The 23618-nt window shown below is 39.2% G+C and overlaps 1 protein-coding gene across 5 annotated transcripts in view; it reads right to left on the bottom strand.

The window, feature by feature from the left end:
• UBAP2 (ubiquitin associated protein 2) overlaps positions 1–22257 on the bottom strand; it is a 132060-nt gene extending 109803 nt beyond the window's left edge. For 3 of the 5 annotated variants that reach the window (XM_036021834.1, XM_036021833.1, XM_028508156.2), the window contains exon 1: positions 22139–22240. The gene's annotated coding sequence lies outside the window, so the exon portion shown is untranslated. Of the gene's footprint in view, positions 1–22138 lie in introns of all 5 variants that reach the window. The other 2 variants (XM_028508164.2, XM_028508174.2) reach the window with 2 other exon arrangements.
• Between the last annotated feature and the right edge of the window lie 1361 nt (positions 22258–23618).

Genomic DNA, 23618 nt, shown 5'->3' on the forward strand with positions numbered 1-23618 from the left:
TGAAATGTTACATGATGTTAAAGAAAAAGGTGAGAGGAAGAGAGGCAATATATGGCAAGCTAAAAATTTTAATTTAGAATGGCTATAAGATTTCAGGCTACAGGGGACATGTGAAAAGTTTTAACAATCCATTTTAGTAACAAATCATTTTTATAAGCTGTAAAGCAAGAACACCCACTTGTAAACAATTTCTTTAATATTCTTTTGGTCAAAAAGAGAAACATTTCTTTTTTTTAAGATTTTATTTATTTATTTTTAGAGAGGGAAGGGAGGGAGAAAGAGAGAGAGAAACATCAATGTGAGGTTGCTGGGGGTCATGGCCTGCAACCCAGGCATGTACCCTGACTGGGAATCGAACCTACGGCACTTTGGTTCGCAGCCCACACCGAATCCACTGAGCTACGCCAGCCAGGGTGAGAAAAATGTCTTAATCATATTTCTCAAGATCTTTTTCTTATAAATAAATAATAAGCAAGCATGCACTTCTGTATCTATGATTATCCCTACCCAGATAACCACTATGGACCTAAATTCTTTTTTTTCTTTTAATCCTCACTTGAGGATATGTCTATTGATTTTAGAAAGAAGGGAGGGAGAGAGAAACATAGATCCTTCCTACACACCTTGACCAGGATGAAAACTGCAACTAGGTATGTACCCTGACAGGGACTCAAACCCGCAACCTTTTGGTGCACAGAACAACATTCCAATTAACTGACCCACCCAGCCAGGGCATCACTAGGGCCCTAAGTTATTATTTCCTCAGTTTTGCACTCCACCACCATCCCGACAGTTCTGCATCCAAAGCCCCTGGCAGAAGTTAAAGATTCTTGGTCTACAAGGGGTACTTCCCAACAAAAACCACAAAACACAAATGATAACTCTGGATTGATCCTGCTTTTGTATGATTCAGAGGAAGAAGGAACATTAGTTAAAATAAAAGGCAATGCCACCACACTCCACTTCCCACTGAGAGACATTACTGTAGAAGCATCTCAGCCAAAAAGAAAAAACAAAGGGCACTGATAAAACTCAACATTCACTCAAACTAAAACCCTTTTTTAAAAAAAAAATCTTTATGGGCACTTTATTTACTTTTTCAATATAATCCAAATATTGTCTTCAACAACTTTCTACCAAAGAACACCATAAAGCAATGAAAATAGATAATGACCACATACGTGTTGGAAGAAACTCAGGAACATATGTCAAGGCAAATTTAAAAAGAAAACACAGATTTGGAGAATATATACACTATGGTTACATTAACTTACTATTCAAGAAATATATAAAATTAACAATATATTACTTATGAAAGTAGGTGTTAAAACTATAAAGAAACACAAAGAAAGGATGAGCACAAGGAAAAGATGAAAACAAATCTAGTTAAAGGCTAATTTTGCCTAATTAATGGGTTGGGATTGGGAAGTAGCACCCTAGGAACTTCAAACATATCTTTTTCTTAACCAGGTGATGGTACTTGGATATTCTTTGTTTCGTTTACATTTTATAATTATCAAACTATTATACACATTTGTCATATTATAAAATCTGAAATCAGAATACATATTATAATCAATACCTAAGATTAAGTATTCTGCCTATATATTCAACATTTAATAAAAATTAATAGTGTATATTTGAAAAATATTACCTTAAAAAAGAGCAATCTGTCCTGATAAAATACTCAAACATGCAAAATTAATATGCAAAGTTTCAGAACCATTTTAACTTTTGGCATAGAAATACAGAAGCATAAAGGCAAATAATTCAAATAGGAGAAATCACACTAACAAACCTTTAGGTTTCTATCAAAGTCCATTTAAAATATTCCAAACAGACTAGAGACTTCTAAGATTATATTTCCAAGTACTTTTCATACACTAACTTTCCTTTAATTTTACAACACCTATATGCAATTCATATTTTAGCTTATCTATTTTTTTTTTAGATTTTGTTTATTTTTAGGGAGAGAGGGAGAGAAACATCAATGTGTGGTTGCCTTTCATGCACCCCATACTGGGGACCTGGCCCCCAAACCAGGCATGTGTCCTGATGTGGCAACAAACTGGCAACCCTTTGGTTCACAGGCCCGAGCTCAATCCACTGAACTACACCAGCCAGGGCTAGCTTATTTATCTATTCTATCTTCTATATTTAACTTGCCTTCCTAACTTTAATAACAAGGCCAGAAACTCATTATACATTTTTGTTCCCTTAACTACTCAGTAGCTGCCAATGTAAAAGATGTTTGATAAATTTGTTTAAATGACATGCTCTCGAAACTGGTAACTTTTATTTATTTTTTTTATTTTATTATTATTTGTATATGTGAGGATGGAGTCAGGTCAAAAACCTAGAGGCAGTTTATGTTGTGTAATCAATTTGACTAGAGCAGAGGGTGTCTCTAGGAGAAGAGATGGGACAGTAATGGGTGGGTGGTTGTGGTAAGTAAGTAAGTAAATAAATAAATAAATAAATAAAGTTCCTGGAGTGTCACTGGAAAGGGGCCAAGCCTGGAGCAGGTCTGCCTCAGGCTGTGGGTTTGATTCCCAGTCAGGGTATATGCCCGGGCTGTAGGTTTGATCTGGTTGGGGCACACACTGGGAGGTCTACCAAGTGATGTATATCTCTCCCCCCACCCTTTCTCTCTCTAAAATGCCATGAAAAAATGTCCTTGGATGAGGATAAAATAAATATTTTTAAAAAGAAAGAAGTGAGCCAAGGCAAGGCAGGGCTACTTTTAGCTCACTGAAAAGTCTAGGACAGAAGCAACAGGAGAGAGCCTAGGGATTGCTGCTTTGGCACTGTAGAAACATATAGAAAAGAAGTGAGCCATGGTGGGGCTGCTGTTAGCTCTCTGAAAGGTTAAAGAAAAGGAAGCCTTGGAAACAGGTTCAGGAGGTATGCCCAGGACAAGCTGCCACTGCCATTGCTCCCCTAAATGCAAGTCTTGTGGGAACCCTTAAGAATGTAGAAGAGAGCCCTGGCTGGCGTAGCTCAGTGGATTGAGCGCGGGCTGGGAACCAAAGTGTCCCAGGTTCGATTCCCAGCCAGGGTACATTCCTGGGTTGCAGGCCAGAACCCCCAGCAACCGCACATTGATGTGTCTCTCTCTCTCTCTCTCTCTCTCTCTCTCCCTCCCTTCCCCCTCTAAAAATAAATAAATAAAATCTTTAAAAAAAAAAAAAAAAAAAGAATGTAGAAGAGAAAAGTAAAGACGCATGCCTGACAGGGAAGAAAGGTGTGCTCCAGAGAGAGCCCACGAAGCTGGTAACTTTTAGAAATTAAGAATGACCTAAAGGAAAAAGAAACAAACTAGGAAAAAAAAATAGAAGAAAAGAAAATAGGAAAAAAAAACAAAAACAAAAAAAATTTAAAAAGAAAATTAAAAAACAACAAAAGAAAACAAAACAAAAAGAATGACCTAAGAAAGACCAAATCATAGCAGAGTCAATGATTCCAAAAGAACAATAAATGGAATTCTGTTTTCCAGAACAATCAGTTATGGAGGCCTCAAAGCTAGCATTTACATGATGTGTAACAATATTCCGTATTTACATATCTTAATAAATTCCAGGTTGATAAAATGACATTACACTAGCATTTCTAGATATCTTTTGGGCCTGTATATCTTAAAATACAGGAGACAACTCTGGTTGGTGTGGTTCAGTGATTGAGCACCAGCTTGCGAACCAAAAATTCGCAGGTTCGATTCAAAGGCACATGCCTGGGTTGCAAGCTAGGTCCCCGGTTAGGGGAGTGTGTGAGAGTCAACCAGTTGATGTATCTTGATATATCTCTCACACATCGATGTTTCTCCCTCTCTTTCTCCCGCCCTTAAAAATAACTAAATAAATAAAATCTTAAAAATTTTTAAATACAAGCCCTGGCTGGCATAGCTCAGTGGATTGAGCGCAGGCTGCGAACCGAAGTGTTGCAGGTTTGATTCCCAGCCAGGGTACATTCCTGGGTTGCAGGCCATAACCCCCAACAACCACACACTGATGTTTCTCTCTCTCTTTCTCTCTCTTTCCCTCTCTCTCTCCCCCCTCCCTCCCTTCTCTAAAAATAAATAAAAATTTTAAAAAATAGTTAAAAAAAATCTTTTTAATACAGGAGACTAACCATAATTCAACATATCAATCCTAGCATCACAAGGAAAACTATGTCCCCTGCCTATTTTAGCTAGAAAAGTCTGACAAGTTTTTTCTACATTATCTGTCCTAATATTGTCTCAATAGGTCCTCTGTTAACTGGAATGCTAGATATAGGCCACAGGCATATTACTGCACTACCTTTTACATATACAATAATAGCAAATAACCAATTAGCCAGAATTATCTCAAATGTCCAATATGGTTTAAAATTTTTTACTGTATTTTACTCGTACTGCCTCTCAGTACGAGTTCATATTTCACATCATTTTTTAAGTTTAACAATTCTGAGATTTTGTTGGTTTGAGTTGTGTTTTGGTTGCATTAAATAGAAGAATGTTCATTGTTTTGTCATTTAGAACTTTGAGTTTAGGGGTCTCAGTTATAACAAATACACATGAACAAACACATTTTTTTAAACTGTGAAGCATCAAATTAAAACATATTAGCATTTCTGAAGTAAAGGGATTGCTTGATTATTTCTAAAATCATCTCAAGCACTAATGTTCTATAATTCAATCTATAGTATCTAAAATTAAGCATCCAATCAAAATCTGCCTGGCTAAGTGATGTGAATGAACCTAGACAGTACTGTGCTATGTGAAACACCAGACAAATAAAGACAAATACCATGATTTCACTTATATGTGGAATCTGAAGAACAAAATAAAAAACAGAAATAGAATCACAGATTCGCAGAACAAAATGATGGTTGCCAAACGGAAGGGGTGCTCGGAGGCTGGGTAAAAAGGGGGAAGGACTAAAAAGTACAAATTGGTAGTTACAAGAGACACAGGGATGTAAAGCACAGCACAAGGAATGTACTCAATACCACTGTGATAACTATATATGGTGCCAGGTGGGTACCAATGGGGGGATCACTTCATAAAATATGTAAATGTCTACCCACTATGCTGTACACGTGAAATTATACAAAATAATACTGAATGCCAACTATAATTGAAATTTTAAGTTTGCTATAAAAGTTTGCCTTATTACACTGGCAGCAGCCTCATGCATCTCATGTCCCGTTTACATCATCCTCTGTTGCGCTTGGTTTAACCTCATGTTGCTTTATAAACTGAATGTAGCCTAAGTGTACAGTGTTTGAAGTCTACAGTAGTGTCCAGTAATGTCCTAAGCCTTCATATTTACTCACCATTCACTCACTGACTCTCCCAGAGCAACTACAAGTTGCTTCATTCATGGTAAGTGCCCTATATACAGGTGTAGCATTTTTTAAATCTTTTATACCATATTTTTCTGTACCTGTGATACGCTTAGATACACAAATACTTACCACTGTGTTACAAATGCCTACAGTATTCAATATAATAACAAGTGGTACAGGCTTGCAGACGAGGCTATACCATCTAGATTTATCTAAGTGCAATCAATGATGTTCTCACAATGATAAAATTGCCTATCACTGCATTTCTCAGGATGGCATATGACTGTACTTAGAGATTTCCAAACAGGTCTTTTTTTTTTTTAATTAAATTATATAACCGTTTTCTCATTTATCTTTTAAACTGTTTATTCCTCACTGGCCCCATTTATGAAAATAAACTAGGCACATTAAATGTAACACAATGAAAATTTCTTACAGTAGGAGTGCCATCTAGTGATGAAAATCTGCAGGTACAGAAAATAAGCTAAGTTGAGTGCGTGCCAAGACTGTTTTTTTAAGTTAAATTTATTGAGGTGACATTGATAAATAAAATTATATAGACTTCAAGTGTACAATTCTATGATACATCATCTGTATATTGTATTGTATGCCCACCACCCAAAGTCAAATAAAATTGAGTTTTTTTTGATTTACAAAAGACTTTTAGTTTGTGTAGCCTTGCTATTCCAACTAAATATTTTGATATAAAATGTACCTGAATCCTCACTTATCAGAACTATGAACTCTTTTTGTATCAAACTATTAAAATTTTACTTATTTACTCAGTATGAATATTGGCTTTCTATCTCCATTCCAATCATCAATCCACATTTGATAATGAACAGGTCATTAGGCTATAAATAATGGCCCCAGTTCTATGGCTCCAGACAACTGCTTTGTGAAACATGAAAAGTACATTGCTTACTTTAAGTTTAAATATTGCTTATTGGGAACAATCAGTTTTCTCTTTTAATTAAGGTTTATTGCTTTGTGTTATATATTCATAAACTATTACTACAACAGGCCACTGGCATAAACATTGCAAATGCAATCCTTGCAAAACAATTTTTGAAAAAAATAATGATGACCCCAGAACATGCTTCTAAAGATGCTTGTTAAACAAATTCAGAGTAGCTTATTTTCTCTCAATATGGTTCTCCATACTAATACTGAAATGTCAGAATAGCTGAATTTCTGTTCATAAAGTCTTAATGCTTAAGATATTTAGCAAAAATCTTTCAGAGATAAGACTAAAGTACAAGCACAGAAAATAAAGTGTTACCAAAATGCTCTGAAAAAACAGTTCAGAAAACATATTAACAGGATGTATGGTTCAGACAATATTTTAAATTTTTTATTTATTTTTCGTTTTTTATTGTTGTTTAAGTGCATTTAACTCCATTATTTATTTATTTTTAGAGAGAGGGGAAGGGAGGGAGAGAGGGAGAAAAACATCAATGAGTGGTTGCCTGTCACATGCCCCATCCTGGGGACCTGGTCCACAACTCTGGCGCGTGCCCTTACTGGGAATTGAACCAGAAACCCTTGGTTCACAGGCTGGCACTCAATCCATTGAGCCACACAAGCTAGGGCTGGTTCTGACAAATTTTTTATATAAATTTTATATAAAACTTCTAGAGACTGTGAATTTATAAATCAAGAAAAGAGCATATGTTACCAAAATAATTATCAACACCCTTAAAAACTGTTGCCACCAAAGAACTGTGAAAATGAAAGTGGCATGAAATCTAGACTATAAAAATCAACACCTTTAACTAACATACCATCATACGGGAAAATTCTATGCCCTCTTTTCTGGAAACAGTTACATGTAGTAAATAGGAATGCTTCTGCAATAAGCACCTAGCTGCCAGACCATAGGAATTCAGTTTACACTTGTTTTCCATGCCTTCTATCACTCTCCACCCCTGAGAGTTCCACTACCCTGGAACAGGTTCCAAGAGAATTCTTAGAATAGAAACAGACAAGAGCAAGAGATTCTAAAAATAACTCAGTAGAAATTCAAACATTTATACCGCAGGATCTTGAGCTAAAGGAAGCCACCAGGTTATTCCAACCAAATTTTAAAACCCAACCCACATTTCCCTCACCTCATTCAAAATAAATTAAAAAGATATGACAGATTTTGACACAGGTTAAGACTTGCTACTACCTCTTTTAACATTTTTTTTTAATTTTCGTAAATTTACTTGAGTCAAACTGACAACCCATTCAAATTAACATATAAAGCTTCCTACATTATTTAAAGTACAAAAGTGGCCTAAATTAGTTATAACATAAAAGTAAACCAGCAGAACCCTGACTGGTGTGGCTCAGTGTATTGAATGCTGGCCTGCAAACCAAAACGTTTCTGGTTCGATTCCCAGTCAAAGCACATGCCTGGGTTGCAGGCCAAGTACCCAGTTGGGGGCGCATAAAAGGCAACTACACACTGATGTCTCCCTCTTTTTCTCTCTCTCCCTTCCCCTCTTTCTAAAAAGAAAAAAATAAAATCTTTTTTTTTTAAAGTAAACCAGCAGGAAAAAAACAACCTGATTAAACTACGATGACTTTCTCTGTAGAGGAACATTTTTAGAAAATGTTTTATCAACTGCTACTTTTTCCAAGGACTTTTTAAAAGATAAAATGCCTCAGTGACCTGGCCAGTGTGCCTTAGTTGGTTGGAGCATCATCCTGTAACCAAAAGGTTGCAGGTTCCATTTCCAAGAAGGGCACATACCTAGGTTGTGGGTTTGATTCCCAAGTCCTGGTGCATACAATCCCCTGCTATTCACTCAATACTGAAGCCAATGGTGCTTGGACTATCTGGCAAACCAGGCAGGTAGTCTTATTCACTCACTCCCAAAAGGCTAAATCCAGTTAAGTAATAACAACAACACACACATATTGTTTACTATGTGCCAAACACCAATGAAGAGCTTTATAGTACACATACTATTAAGTTATTAACCTTCCCAACAACACTCTGAGATACATACTAGTATTATTCCCATTTTACAAACAGGAAAATAAATAAGACATACAGATTCATAGCTAGTAAGTGATAAAGCCAAGACTCGAATCCAGGCCATCTGCCTCTTTACCCACTATGCTATGCTACAAGGCACACTGTTCAATTATAGATATACAACAGACTCCAACTCAGCTTCCTCTTCTGTAATACCACACAACTACCAGCCTTGACCAGGTAGTTCAGTTGGTCAGAGCATCATCCCAATATGCCAAGGATGTGGGTTTGATCCCCAATCGGGGCACATACAAGAAGCAACAAGTAAATGCATAATTAAGTGGAAAAACAAACTGGTTTCTCTCTCTCTGTCTTTCTCTCTCTCTCTCCGCCTTTCTCTCCTTCTAAAAAAATCAATAAATAAAAATTTTAAAAAAGAAGCCCTGGCTGGTATGGTTCAGTGGATTGAATGCCGGCCTGAGAACCAAATGGCTGCTGGTTCGATTCCCAGTCAGCACACATGCCCGGGTTGTGGGGTGCACAAGAGACAACCACACATTGATGTTTCTCTCCCTCCCTTCCTCTCTCTCTAAAAAACAAATAAAATAATTAAAATTTTAAAAAGAAACAAAAAGCCACATAACTACTGTTGGCACCACTCACACAGTTTGTATCTGATGCAAAAGGTCTGGCTCTGAGTCAGAATCTCACCTAGCGTAAGAGACTTTCAGATACCTACCCACAGGTACTCCCTTTGGCTCTACATTTTTGTACCAGTTGTGTTTTATTATTTTTATTTAACTTCCAATCTGTGTTCTTGCTTTTTCTAATAAGAAAATACCCATAAGTTATACACCTAAAACTAATATAATATTGTACATCAACTGTAATTAAGAAATTAAAAAATATTTTATAAGAAAATACCCATGCCTTGGCTGGTACAGCTCAGTGGACTGAGCACTGGACTGCAAACCAAAAGGTCTTCCATTTGATTCCCACTCAGGGAATATGCCTGGGTTGCAGGCCAGGTTCCCAGTTCCGGGTGTGTGAGAAGCAACTGATTTTACTCAACTGTTTGTGCCCTATATGCCAGGAGCTGACCAAGCTGATACTTTTATTCTCCACAGCTGCTGAGAGCAGGGTCACGACTCAAGCAGCTGGTGGACAAGGCTGACAAGGGAACCACAATGTTGTCCACTATTCTGTGAATATAATCTGCCAACGGAAAAATAAGTGCTGGTGAACTCTTCAACATTACAAAACATCAAAAATTATTTGGTATATTCACATGTCTTTTTCAGGTTAACTAAAGTCAATAAAGAAAAAAGTATCTAATTGTTTATGGTGGTTTCCAGACATGTCCCACTCCAACCATAATTTCTTGAATCTAAACCCCGTCTTCACCCAGAATCCTATCTTAGCAGCTACCTTATGTTTCTTTGCCTTCCTATCCCTTGAAAAATCCCTCATTATTTATGACCAGCCTTACCCCTTCTTCTAACAGCACCATTTCTTAATAAATAAAATTTAAAAACCTACACTATTGGGTACAAAAAGTCTGTTTAGTTTTTTTCATAAAATAAGATACATTTTTCATTTTTACCAATAACTTGATTGACTTGGATATCTTGAGTATGTCAACTATCTCCTGCCATTGGATTCTAGTGGGTAGAGGCCAGGGGTGCTGCTAAACATCTTCCAACACATAAGACAGCCCCACAGCAAAGAATTATTTCACCAAAATGTCAATAGTACCTAGGAACTTCGCAAACCACTTCTGATATGTTTGATCAGTCACAGCACCTTCTCCATATACTGCACAAATCTTTTTTTGTGTTTACCTTTCTTGAAATAATAAAACATAATATACCGAAAATGCTGTGTATTTTCTTCCATCTTCAATATTAAAATGGCTACGCAAAACTTCATCAATTTTGATAAGTTTTTAAATGCATACTGATATGACAACTGTCACAATACAATCTAACAAAATTATTTCGAATGGCCCTGGCTGGTGTGGCTCAGTGGACTGAATGACAGCCTGCAAACCAAAGGGTCTCTCTCCGGTTCAATCCCGAGTCTAGAGCACGTGCCTGGGTTGCAAGCCAGGTTCCTAGTAGGGGAATACAGTAGGGGCACACAGGAGGTAACCACACATTGATGTTTCTCTCCCTCGCTCTTCTTCCCTTCTACTCTCTAAAAGTAAATAAATAAACTCTTTTAAAAAGTGAAAGTATTCTATTCTTTTTTTTAAAGATTTTATTTATCCATTTCTAGACAGAGGACATGAGAGGGAGAGGGAGAGAAATGCATAGTGCGCCCCCCACTGGGGGACCTGGCCTGCAATGCAAGCATGCGCCCTAACTGGGAACTGAACCAGTGACCCCTTGGTTCATAGGCCTATGTTCAATCCACTGAGCCACACCAGCCAGAGGAGTATTCTATTCTTTTAAAAAAACTGTTTCATGCCCTGGCTGGCGTAGCTCAGTGGATTGAACTCGGGCTGGGAACCAAAGTGTCCCAGGTTCAATTCCCAGCCAGGGTACATTCCTGGGTTGCAGGCCAGAACCCCCAGCAACCGCACATTGATGTTTCTCCCTCTCTCTCTCCCTCCCTTCCCTCTCTAAAAATAAATAAAATCTTTAAAAAAAAATTAAAAAAAAACTGTTTCAAATGAAGTTAAAGACAACTAAGCACAACTAGAGCCATTGTATGGAAAAAAGTAATACTTTTTGGCCAACCCAATATATCAGGTTATTTTCTTTTTTCTCACCTTCAAATGAACCATCTGGTCCTCAAATGTTATAATACACAAATATTTCACAATTGACTTATAAAGGCTCAATGCAGCTCTTATTACACTATTCCAAGACAGCTGTATCATGTCTAGCTATTACTCTAAGCCAAAAATAGAAATACTAATTTTTTAAACGTACTCAGACCCAGACCTGACTGGTTGATTGAGTGTCACCCTGCCAGGTGAAAGGTCGCTGGTTTAATCCCTGGTCAAGGCACACGCCTGGGTTGCCTCTGCGTGTGCATATACAGGAAGCAACCAATGGATGTTTCATGTTTCTCTCATACATCGATGTTTTTCTCTCTGTCCATCCCCCTCTCGCAAAGAATAAATTAAATCTTAAAAAAAGAAAAGTACTCAGACCCATAGTTTTTCATTACAGTTCTTAAACTGTCCTCATGAGTCCAGGATAAAAATCTTGAATAGTTTAAGTATATTTGTTTTTTCTAATGACATACTTATTACTGTTTTATTCATGCCAAAAGTAACTTTTATTTTTATTAGTTTTTTTAATCCTCACCTGAGGATATGTTCACTGATTTTAAAGACAGAGGAAGGGAGAGGGAAATGGAGAAGAGGGGGGGAGAGGGAGAAACAGAGAAAGAAACATAGATGTCAGAGAAAAACACAGCAGCTGCCTCCCGTGCATGCACCCCAAATGGGGGTGGAACCCACAACCTAGGTATGTGCCCTGACCAGGAATCAAACCTGCTACCTTTTAGTGTACAGAATGATGCTCCAACCAACTAAGCCACTTAGCCAGGGCCAAAAAGCAGCTTTTTAAAAAATGTCAATTGCCCTGGCTGGGTAGCTTAGTTAGTTAGAGCATCATCCCCATCTGCCAAGGATGCAAATGGAAGAATAAATAAATGACAGAACAAACATGCTTCTCTTTCCTCTTCTTCCTCTCACTCTAAATAAATGAATAATCTTTTTAAATAATAAATGTCAGTTTTACCTGAGAATGTATCAAAACATAGTCATGTAAATCCATTTAATGTTGACATATCTATCACTTACACACCAGGCTCATTTTCATTCAATTACCAAATACAAAATTCCTTAGTAAGTAAATCTCCTACCACTACTATTGAGAAAATATCTCATATCCTTTTCCTTCTCACAACTATTCTCCATATACAAGTTAACCTCAAAAACAAAGGCTTATATGGGGGAGGGAGGCGGGGAGGGCTGGGGTGGTAGAAGAGGCAGGTGGGGGGGAGGCAGAAAACAGTACTTGAAAAACAATAAAAAACAAAGGCTTATAAATATTACCTTTAAAGCACTCTTGGAAACTGCTTGTTCTATCTTGTAAGCAATGATCACTTAAGCTGTATTTCTCAAAAGGAATACACGTATTTCCTCTATTTCCTCATTAAACATCCCCTTAACTTTTAGTCTGGTTTCCTTCACTCTATCACCCCAACAATAGGAAAAATGCTACTCCCTGTCACCGACAGCCTCCTCCCAATCTAGGAGAATGGCAAATCACCTAAATCTGTCTTCCATTCTCATTCTTTTGTCCATCTCTGGCATTCACTACATTTCATCACGTTCCTCACCTGGCTCCTCAGACACACCATCCTTGTTCTCTGTTCTCAAATCCTCAACAGCATCACATCCTTCTACCCCTGAAACATCAAACTGTTAAATTGTAGAGCACATTCTCCTTTCCTATAGAAATTTTGCTATTGGCATCAGTAATTGCCTCCAATTTCAAAGCAAAAGCTAAAGACTTTGTGTCTTTCCAGATATTCAGCCTACTAGGTACCTATATCTATAATGAAATTCATTCAAAATCAGCTCATTTGAAAACTTCCAAAATTTTCCAAGAGACTGATATTTGTCAAGTGTTCCAGAGTTCAAAAACCTTTAAGCCCTTCTTTTAATGCTAACATTTCTTCCCACACATTAAGTCATAAAGGATTTAAGGCTTTTTAAATTTATGTCATCCTTTACATTCTCTGCCATCAATTTAGTAGAGGTATCTGAATACTGTACCTAAAAGCCTCCTTCTTGTCTTCTAGGAGGAAATTAGGTAGCCCTGTCAGGTACTAGCTTTGATGCCAATCTGTCACATATACGAGGAGAGGACTCAAAACAAACTGGAATTACCTTCTGGAGGGTGGGCCCCTTGTTGCACAGCATTCCCCAGCTAGGTGAGTATTCTAGGAACCCATCTGTATCAGCATGCCAGCTAATGGTGTGAGAGGCTGCATTCAGCTTCAGAAATTTTTTTTGAAGACTTTCAGTGCATTTGCCCACTTCACAATGGGTGATTTACAAGCACAATTGCCCACACCAAGCTGAGTGTTCAGCAGTTTTTAACCAAAAAACAGCACAATCCCTGTGCCCCGCCCTCCCCGCACCCAAACTCTCCCCAGCACCGTTTTTTTGTTTCCCCAATTAAAAAAGTCCTCAAAGAAAAACATTTTGCTGATGTGGAAGATGTGAAATTAAAAAAGACATCAAAATTGATGAGTTCAACAACTGCTGTGAGTAATGGAAAAAACATCAAGATAGGTGTATTGCATCAAATGGAGAGTACTTTGAAGTTGACTTACGTTTACATATGTTAAGAATACACAATTTTTTTATCAATTCCAGGGTTTTGGCAGTTCCCTCTTGTACAACCCAGCAGTTACAAGGCACCTTTATCAACTACTGTATCAATAATTGCCTCTAGTTCACTGAAACTTCATGCCCTATTTACCTGTCTGAACTATGTAAATAGTGAAACTGAGGACTGTTCTTCTTCTAGAATACTGCTAAAATCTATCAACTTTTGATATCAAATTATATCAATCTACCAAATCTAGCAAAAGTGAAATCCAACCAAACCTCTGACTAAACCCCAGTATGTAAGATACTGTATTTTGCTGTGTATAATGTGTGCTGTTTTTGACCCAAACTTTCAGAAAAAAATCTTTCATTTTAACTTTTTTAATTCAATGTTTTATTTATTTATAATCAAATACTAGTTTTTTTGTGTTATAAAGGAATTTTAGCATTTATTTTTGAACATATTCTGGTACAAGAAATTTTATGTAATAATTGCAAAACACAAAAACGATATATCTGGCATTGCCCATGTACAATGCACATCCTTAATTTTCCCTCAGAAATTTGGGCAAAAAAAAGTATGCATTACACACGGCAAAATATGATAGACAAAAACTATCTGAATTATATAAAAAGGGCTAGTGGAACCAGGCACAGAAGTTCAAGGACCCCACCTCATACCCATTCCTCATCCCCCACCCAGTGCAAAATCCCAGCATTATATATCACAAATGTAGACATTGTTTGAGTTATCAGCTAGCACTTGGCTGTATTCCCAGGCAGCAGTATCTCAGATAGGTAAAGAAGTACCATACTGTGGTTATGAATTTTAAAGTCACATAGACCTGGCTTCCCTAAATTAATAGATTAGGTAATCCTCATCAATACTTGACTCTTTCCCAAAACTGTAAAGAGCACCAAACAAGATAATGTACCTCAACTGCTTTGTCCAGATCCTAATAGCAACCATAAATGGTAGCAACTCTAAAACTAATGTACACTGACCACTTTTTTTCTGCTGATACTGTTCATTTCGACATATTACCTATTAATTCAACCCATTTAAATAACTTTACTGAGATATAATCAATACCATAAAGTTCATCCTTTTAAAGTGCACAATTCAGTGATGTTTAGTATTTATCAAGCTGTACACCTATGGCCAACTATAACGCCAGTAAAATCCTTTGTAACACTGGTCATCTTTTTGCCCCACAGATGGCTAGGCTATCAGAACATATAAATTAGTTTATGGTCGCCCTGGCTGGCGTAGCTCAGTGGATTGAGTGCGGGCTGCGAACCAAGGCGTCGCGGGTTCGATTCCCGGTCAGGGCACGTGCCTGGGTTGCAGGCCATGACCCCCAGCAACCGCACATTGATGTTTCTCCCTCTCTCTCTCTCTCCCTCCCTCCCTTCCCTCTCTAAAAAAATAAATAAATAAAATCTTAAAAAAAAAAATTAGTTTATGGTATGCTAGCTATATACCATTACAGCTAGGATCTTTCAGTAAAATGAGATAAGCATTAGAACGATTAAATAGCTCAAATTGTCTTTGTGTAAAAAAAAAAAAAAAAAAAAGCCCAGACCAATGTGGCTCAGTTGTCATTCCACAAAGCAAAAAGTCACAGGTTTCAATTCCCTGGTCAGGGAACATGCCTGGGTTGCAGGTTCAGTCCCTGGTCAGAGGTAACCAATTGACATTTCTCTCTCCCATCAATGTTTCTCTCCCTCTCTTTCTCCCTTCCCTTCCCCTCTCTCTAAAACTAAAGAAATAAATCTTTTTTAAAAATGCAAACACTTCTGTGATAATAAAATAGCAAATGGCCTATTTTAACTAACAAGGATTTTGTTCCTTAACTACCACCTAGATTTTTCTGTAAATACAAAGGTGCTTTTTCCACCATTGCCTCAACACTCCCGATCACAAGAAATTTTTTAAAAATAAAAAAATGAGACCTTGATTGGAGGAAAAAAATTGAGACGTTCAATAAGTTTGTATAAAAAGTTGACCCAAAGAAAATGTTTAATGTGCTGTGGCCAGGTAGCTCAATTGGTTGGAGCATCGTCCCAAATGCCAAAAAGCTGCCAGTTTGATTCCCAGTCATTATCACAGGTTGCAGGCTAAATCCCAGGTCAAGCACATGCAGGAAGCAACTAATATATTTCTCTCTCGCATCAATCTGCTCAATCTGTCTCTCTCCCTCTCCCTTTCTCTCTCTCTCTCTCTCTCTCTCACCCTTCCTCTCTCTCTACAATCAATAAAAATATTCAGTGTCGCAAGTTCGATTCCCAGTCAGGGTACATGCCTGGGTTGCAGGCCATAGCCCCCAGCAACCGCACATTAATGCCTCTGCCTGCCTCTCTCCCCCCACCCTCTCTCCCCCCTCCCTCCCTCCCTTCCCTCTCTAAAAATAAATTTAAAAACCTAAAAAAAAAAAAATTGAAAAAAAAATATTCTCAGTCTGTCAAACAAACCTGAGAAAATCATCATTTAAGAAATGAAGACCTGGCTGGTATGGCCCAGTGGACTGAGTGCCAGACTATGAACCAAAATGTTGCCAGCTGATTCCCAGTCAGGTACATGGCTGAGTTACAGGCCTGGTCCCCAGCTGGGAGCATGTGAGAAGCAACAGATCCATGTTTTTCTCCCTCCCTTTCCATCTCTCTAAAAATTAATAAATAAAATCTTTTTTAAAAAGAAATGGGTTATCACTCGGTACCATGCTTCAGTGATAATATATAAATAGGGTAAATCAGAAACTCTGATTGCCTAGCTGGTGTAGCTCAGTGGATTGAGTCCAGGCTGCGAACCAAAGCATCGCAGGTTCAATTCCCAGTCAGGGCACATGCCTGTGTTGTGGGCCAGCACCCATTAGGGGCATATGAGAGGCAAATGATTAATGTTTTTCTCACACATGGATGGTTCTCTCTCCCCCTTTCTCCCACCCTTCACCTCTCTCTAAAAACATAAAATTAATTAATTAAAACATTCCAACAGTATTGGCAAAAATTAAAAATTAAAGCAATACCAAATGTTGGCAAGGATGTGAAACTTTTTAACTATTCAGTCTTGAAAATTAAGTTCCAATGGCCAAGGTATCCTCTATATGTATGAATTAAACTTCCTCCCTAGACTACTAGAATGATACCAGTTATGTAATACTCTCAAGAGAACTGAGAAAATAGTCACTCAATTATCTGTGTTCCAATGAGGAGCCTAATTAAGAATGATTGTACAACACAACGGAAAACATTTGGGATTACCTAGTAAAGTTATACATATCCCACACATAGCCCAAAATTCTACTCCCAATTACATATAGAATCTTGAGAAATCTGTTTTAGTGGAAGAGAGGGCATGCGAATGTTCACAAGCAGACAACTATAATTTGTAATCACCAAAAAAAAAAACCCCCAAAAACCTGTAAATGAGACAAATATCTATCACAATAGAAGAGGATGTGGCATATCCTTACAATGAACTACCCTACTACTGAAAGTGAATGACAGCTGTAAGAATCAATCATGGATAAATCTAAAACATTTAAGAATGAAAAAGTATCAGAAGAATCATAAAATTCCATGTAGATCATAACTGAAAACTATATATTGTTGCCCTGGCCAGGTGGCTCAGCTGGTTGGAGCATCATCCCTTACACCAAAAGGTTGCAGCTTTGATCCCCAATTTGGGTGCACAGGGGAGGCAACCGATCAATGTTTCTCTCTCACATCGATGTCTGCCTGTCTCTCTAAAAAAATTAAAAATTAAAAAATCGATTAATATATTCAGGTGAGGATTTAAAAAGTAATACTAAACTACACATTGTGCCATGACTGGTGTGGCTTAGTGGGTTGGGCATTGTCTCACACACCAAAAGGTTGCCAGTTCAATACTCGCTCAGGGAACATGTCTGTGTTATGGTTCAGGTCTCAGGTTGGGGGTGGCCAGGGGGTGGCCAGGGGATGCGAGTGGCAACTGATCTGTTTCTGTTGCACATTGATGTTTCTCTCCCTCCTTCTCCACATTCTCCCTCTTCCCGGCTCTCTAAATAAATGAATAAATAAAACTATATATTGTTTACGGATATACACATATATGAAGTAAAAATTATTCTAAAAAATAATAAACCGAAAATGTAGAGGAATGGTTACCTCTAGGAAAGGCAGAAAGGAACACCTTGAGAGATGGCATATACAGGGCTTTTAGACAGCTGTAATGTTCTACTTCTTGGTCATTTTATTTGTTTTTGAAAACTGCACATGTGTTTTTATACCTCATAAACCTTTTCTCTAACATTTTAAAAAGTATATACATTATATTTTTTTTAAAAAAAGAGCAAGGATACAATAAAATGTTAAACCATAAAGTCATTTTCACCTTCTTTTTGTTTTTTCAAATTTTCCTCATGTATTTTGTTAGGCAAAATAGTACCAGCCAACCTGACCCAAAAACTTACACTAAATTGAAAATTTAATTATTTAATTTGAGAAAAGGAGGGGGGATTGGACTTGGTTTGGAAAATTATTTAATGTTAGGCTTATCAATCAATCCTAAAGCTGATCACTTTTTTCCTAAACTATCTTAGTTAAACTTGTCTATTTTTTAAGCCCACTTATTCTTGTTTAATGATTTTACAATGCCAAGCACTGGTATCAAATGAAAAATCTCACCCTCCACAGAACACACATTCTGGCCAAGTACTTCAGCTGGTCAGAGCATGATCCAGATTCACTAAGGTTGCAGGTTCAATCCCCGGTCCGGGGCACATATAAGAATCAACCAAAGAATACATAAATAAGTAGAACAACAAATCGATGTTTCTCCCCCTCTCTCTCTAAAAAACCAATAAATATATCCATGGATGAGGATTAAAAAAATAATTTAAAAATAAAATTAATTCCAACTGGGCTCCAACTCAATTTAGCTCTTAACTCCAGCACGAAAATGAGTTATCTGAAAATTGAAACTCACTCTACTACTCATGCTATGTCAGCCAGAAATTCACAGATCTGGTCTTCAAAACCTATGCAAAGACACTTCAAAACTAAAATAATTTACCTTAACTTCTTTAACAATTACAGGACAGCCCTGGCCAGGGGGCTCAGTTGGTTAGAGCATGATCCCCATATGCCAAGGTTGCAAATTCAATCCCTGGTCAGGGCACATACAAACATCAACCAAGGAATGCATCAATGAGTGGAACAACAAACTGATGTTTCTCTCTCTTCTCTCTCCCTTCTTCTCTCTCTGAAATCAAGTTAGAAAGTACAGGATATGTAGGATCAATGAGAAAAAAAAACTGTCAAAAAAACTGAAAAAAAAAAAAAAGCATATGCAGTTTGCATTATAACTAATCAAAACTGATTAATTTGGTTCTTGGACTCAAAAAAGAAACAAAGATTCTATTCTTAAATACTTATTAGCTAGCTGGACCAAAACGATTTCAAAACCTACTACAGATTTACATGGTGGTATTTCCTTATAAATCTTCCCTCTTTTTGCCTCCCTTCAAGTTACAGTTCTACTCTCTTTATTTTTTTGGGGGGGGGGTAGAAAAGAAAAAAACCAGCTGCTTCCAAGATACACCACCTCATCAGTTAACACCACAGGTGCTATAACACTCAACTTTTAAAGGACATTCAATTTACTCAAATTAACAACTAAAAACTATTTGCTGACCTACAGGTTACCTCACAAAGAGAAATAAGATGGATTTTTAAGAGCAGAGGAACACCAGTCTGTGAATTCACACAGACTGCTTCTTTTGAGCAGATATTAATCCTTCATAATACACTTACACCAAACAGAAGTCTGTAACAACAACAAAAAAAATCTTGCCCTGGCTGGCATGGCTCAGTGGATTGAGCGCCGAACTGCAAGGCAAAAGGGTAGAAGGTTGATTCCCAGTCAGGGCACATGCCTGGGTTGCGGGCAAGGTCCCCAGTAGGGGGCAGGTGAGAGGCAAACCACACATTGAAGTTTCTCTCCCTCCCTCTTTCTCTAAAATAAATAAAATCTTTTTAAAAATCTTAGAGTAAGTCATTTAAAAAAAAAAGACTACAGAATCAACACGTCAAGACTAACCCTTACACAGTGAAAGCTTCAGCTAAGACCAGTTCTAATATTCAAGACTGGTTTACACTTTCCACTTGTAGTATATAAAGGTGTAGGGATATTAACCAATTCCCATCGATACACATTGCATATTGAACTACACCTCTTCTTCATGTTCTCCTATTTCTTCTCAAAAAATAAGTCACTCAGGCTAATACCATGAGACACTGTAGTGAGCACTGCACAGGCTGCACCACTTAGTTACCAGGAAAGGGAAGCAGAGGTGTTATTGTTGTTCCAGCCTTGTTCTAAAGTCAGGTCCATGTGACTACTGCTGGTCCAGCCCATATTTAAAGAGAGGCCAGAGCAACAGGAAATAGGCAGGAGAGGCAATTACCACAAGCTTTTTTCCCATGGCCTCATTCCCATGCCACCATTTACAGCCACATTTCAATCATAATGCAAATCTCTCTTCTCTGAATTGTTTAATTATTGAGGATCAGAGGAAACAAAAAAGCAAAAAGGGGAAATCAGAGCTGTGGGGAACAAGCTGGACAGCAGTAGAGAGAAATCTCACTACACATGTGAACTAGCCATAAGGAAAAATCAGGAGGAACTCACTGGAGGCATGCAGAAGAGCAGTGTGGAAAGTAAATCATTTCTGCCTAATGATAGATAAGGGAAGCCTTCACACAAATGGGAGGATAGCCCTAGCCAAGGAGGTGCCCTGGCAAGATGGTAATAAGCTATGTTGGTGTACTGTAAGACCCTATCATGCAGTGGGGGTCCTACCTTTTGGCATCTCTGGGCCACATCATGAGTTGTCTTGGGCCACACATTAAATACACTGCAACATGTAATCACAAAAATCTTGTAATGTTTTAAGTATATTTACAATTTGTGTTGGGCCAGATTCATAGCCACCCTGAGCCACAAGCAGCCCGCAGGCCACAAGTTGGACACCCCCAAGAGTGGAATTTATTTCTTTTCCTAAGACATAGGTACCATCCCAATCTAGGCACCTAATTCCTACGATAAAGGAGCTCTTAGGTATTATGTCCATCTTGCGACCACCTTTTAAAAAACACTAAAAAGGATGCATATTTCATGGCAAAAAGTGAGGAACGCACTACTTGCATTTATCTTGGTTTAAAAAGTACTATGATAACAGAAAAGAAGCCCTGGTTGGTGTAGCTCAGTGGATTGAGCACTGGCCTTGCAAACCAAAGGGTCGCCAGTTCGATTTCCAGTCAGGGCACATGTCTGGGTTGCAAGCCAGATCCCCAGCAAGGGGCGTGCGAGAGGCAACCACACATTGATGTTTCTCTCCCTCTCTTTCCCCTTCCCTTCCCCTCTCTCTAAAAGTAAATAAATAAATAAATAAATAACTGTGTTCACTTAAAATGTTATATGCCCTTCAAATAAAAGATGATCTTTGGATACGTTCTGGAGACCTTAAAAGGGTCTCAATTATTAGGACACAGGTGCTGAGTACAGTTAAGCCTAAATACTGGCAGACCATATACCTTGGATGTAAGTACAAACATAATCCAACTGAGGTGGTAGAAAACTACAGCATTAGGTCAAACAGGAAATAACAGGAATGATGGGATCAACTCCTAGAGCGAACAAGGATAAGGGACCACAGTAGTGGCATTTCAGAAGCCTGAGCAATTAATTAGATTGATAACCCAGGGGAAAAGGTGGGACAACCAAGTGAGAAAGTGATTCAGACACAAAACAAAAAAGATGTAAAACACTAAGGAAAGAGTGACATTTTCAAATGTATTATAACAGAAAGCGCTTTAGTTTACAAAGTGCCAACAGGAACCAGTATTAAGAAAACTGAATCCCAAAAGTCTGACACCAAAGCCTTCCAGAACAAAAAGGAGAAGTAGAGTTGAACTATGCCTGCGAGTAAGCCGGGAAAGGCTGGAGAGCGAAGAAGTTGGTCGGTCTCTAAGAGGTTCAGTCCCAGGACTAGTGTGCGACACGCGTGAAAACGGAAAGGTGGTCGGGATGAGAAGCGTCAGCGTAGTGCGGGAGCTCCAGAGGACAGTCAAAAAGGGACCGAGGTGGGAGAGAAAGAAAAAAAAAAACCCACTCCCTCCAGGGCAGAAAACCGGAGGGGAGGGCCGGGGAGGGGAAGGCCCCCCCTGGGGCTGGGTGGGGCCGGACCGACTAGGACCCGGGTAGGCAGGAAAAAGCAAGTGGCAACGGGCCGGGGAGAGGAAGGAGGACGCCCGGGCCTGGGCATAGTGAAGACACATGAAGCCAGCGAAGGAAGCTCGGCCCGGTCCTCACGGGTGGGCGCTGGGGGAGGAAAAAGGGGGTTAGAGGGAAAACAGCTGAAAGCAACGCTAGAAAGCGCACTCCGCAGCACTGAGAGCCCTGGAACTAGGGAGGAAAGAGAGAGGGTGCCAATTACCAAGGCTGTTCTCGCTGCACTCGGCACCCGCCGCCGCCGCCGCCACCGCTGCCGCTCGTTACCTGCCAATGTGCCTCTTACAAAGCGGCGGCGGCGGCCGAGGCGGCCCGTCCAGTCACGTGATCTTACGTCACGGGCGAAGGAGGAGCCAACGCGTCTCTGGTGCGCGGCTCCTTAGTCCGCCTAAGGGACTTATCACTTCCTCTACCCACCCCCAACACGAACCGGGAAGGCCCAAAGCGTCGAGGCTCGGGGAGGCGCGGAAATGGAGCAAATAAGGAAGATTTTACGGAATTTCTCGCACCCGAGGTTATCAGGGGCGAACTATCCACAGAATCCAGGATGCTCAATACTGCACTCGTTGTCGCGCTGTGATGACCTCACAAGGCTTGCCAACTCTCTTCCTGCTTGAGTCACGTGACGTGGTCCAACCACTGAAGTTAACAAACGTTGCGCGGGGGCTATGACTTCTATCTTGCTGCACAGGTTCCCAACAGCGCATCCCTTCCCTAGAAGCTTTATAGGTGGCGCGTCTAAGACTTAGTGCCTAGGGAAGGCCAAAAGGGTAAGCGGATAGGGCTAGAATCTGAGACTAATACCATTGGGTGCCTCCTGCCAGGTGGCTGAGCATGGTCCTTGCTGTGAGAAGTAGTCCCGGCGGGAGGGTTTCCACACCCACAGTCGCGCGCCGGGTTCCTTGCGCGGGAAAACGGCAACGGCTAGCCATGGTGCCGCCGGCACCAAGCGGGCTTCAAAAGGAACCTCTACAGTACCAGAGGGTTTCGCGGCTTGTCTTATTGTGGGATCGAATTCTGCATTCCCAAGCCTCTGTTGCTGAAAAGGTTAACATTTATTGAACGCCTATTCGATGTCAGCCGTTTATACAACTTTTTATTAAATCATGTAATCAACCCTTTGAGAAAAGGACTGTCTCCGTTTTATGCATGAAAAGAGGGTTAAAGGGGTTCCGTTTCCCGCCTCGTACCCAAACCAGATTTTCTCTTTCCAAAAAGATCTGATCTGTGTTAACATACGGAATTATGTTTAAAAAGGAGATGATGATTTACAGTTGTAGTGCAGTGTTTTAGAGTTTAAAGTATTTTCTCATTTATTGGCCTATTTGATCTTCAAAGACAGTATCCCATGCTGGCTAGATACATGGACTTTGGAGTTCAGCAGGCCTTACCTCTCAATTCCAGCTTTCCTTTGTGGTAGCAATGATTCACCTGGTGGTTAAAATTAAAGGAGATTATGTAAAGTACCTGCTTCAGACATAGTAAATCCTCAGCAAATATTGGTAATTATTTTCATACCCTGTGTGTGCCCTTTTATAACAGGGTGCAGCCAAGAGGGGGGCCCAAATACGGATTTGGAATGGGGTCCAAAACTCAAAGTGTCCAGGAGATTTTAGGATGTCCTCACCCCACCCTCCCCCAGGTGTGGGTTGGGGGAAGGGACAAATGGAGCAGGGCCATTGAGA

This window comes from Phyllostomus discolor, chromosome 3 (genome assembly GCF_004126475.2).
Source record: "Phyllostomus discolor isolate MPI-MPIP mPhyDis1 chromosome 3, mPhyDis1.pri.v3, whole genome shotgun sequence".
Taxonomy (NCBI): Eukaryota; Metazoa; Chordata; class Mammalia; order Chiroptera; family Phyllostomidae; genus Phyllostomus; species Phyllostomus discolor.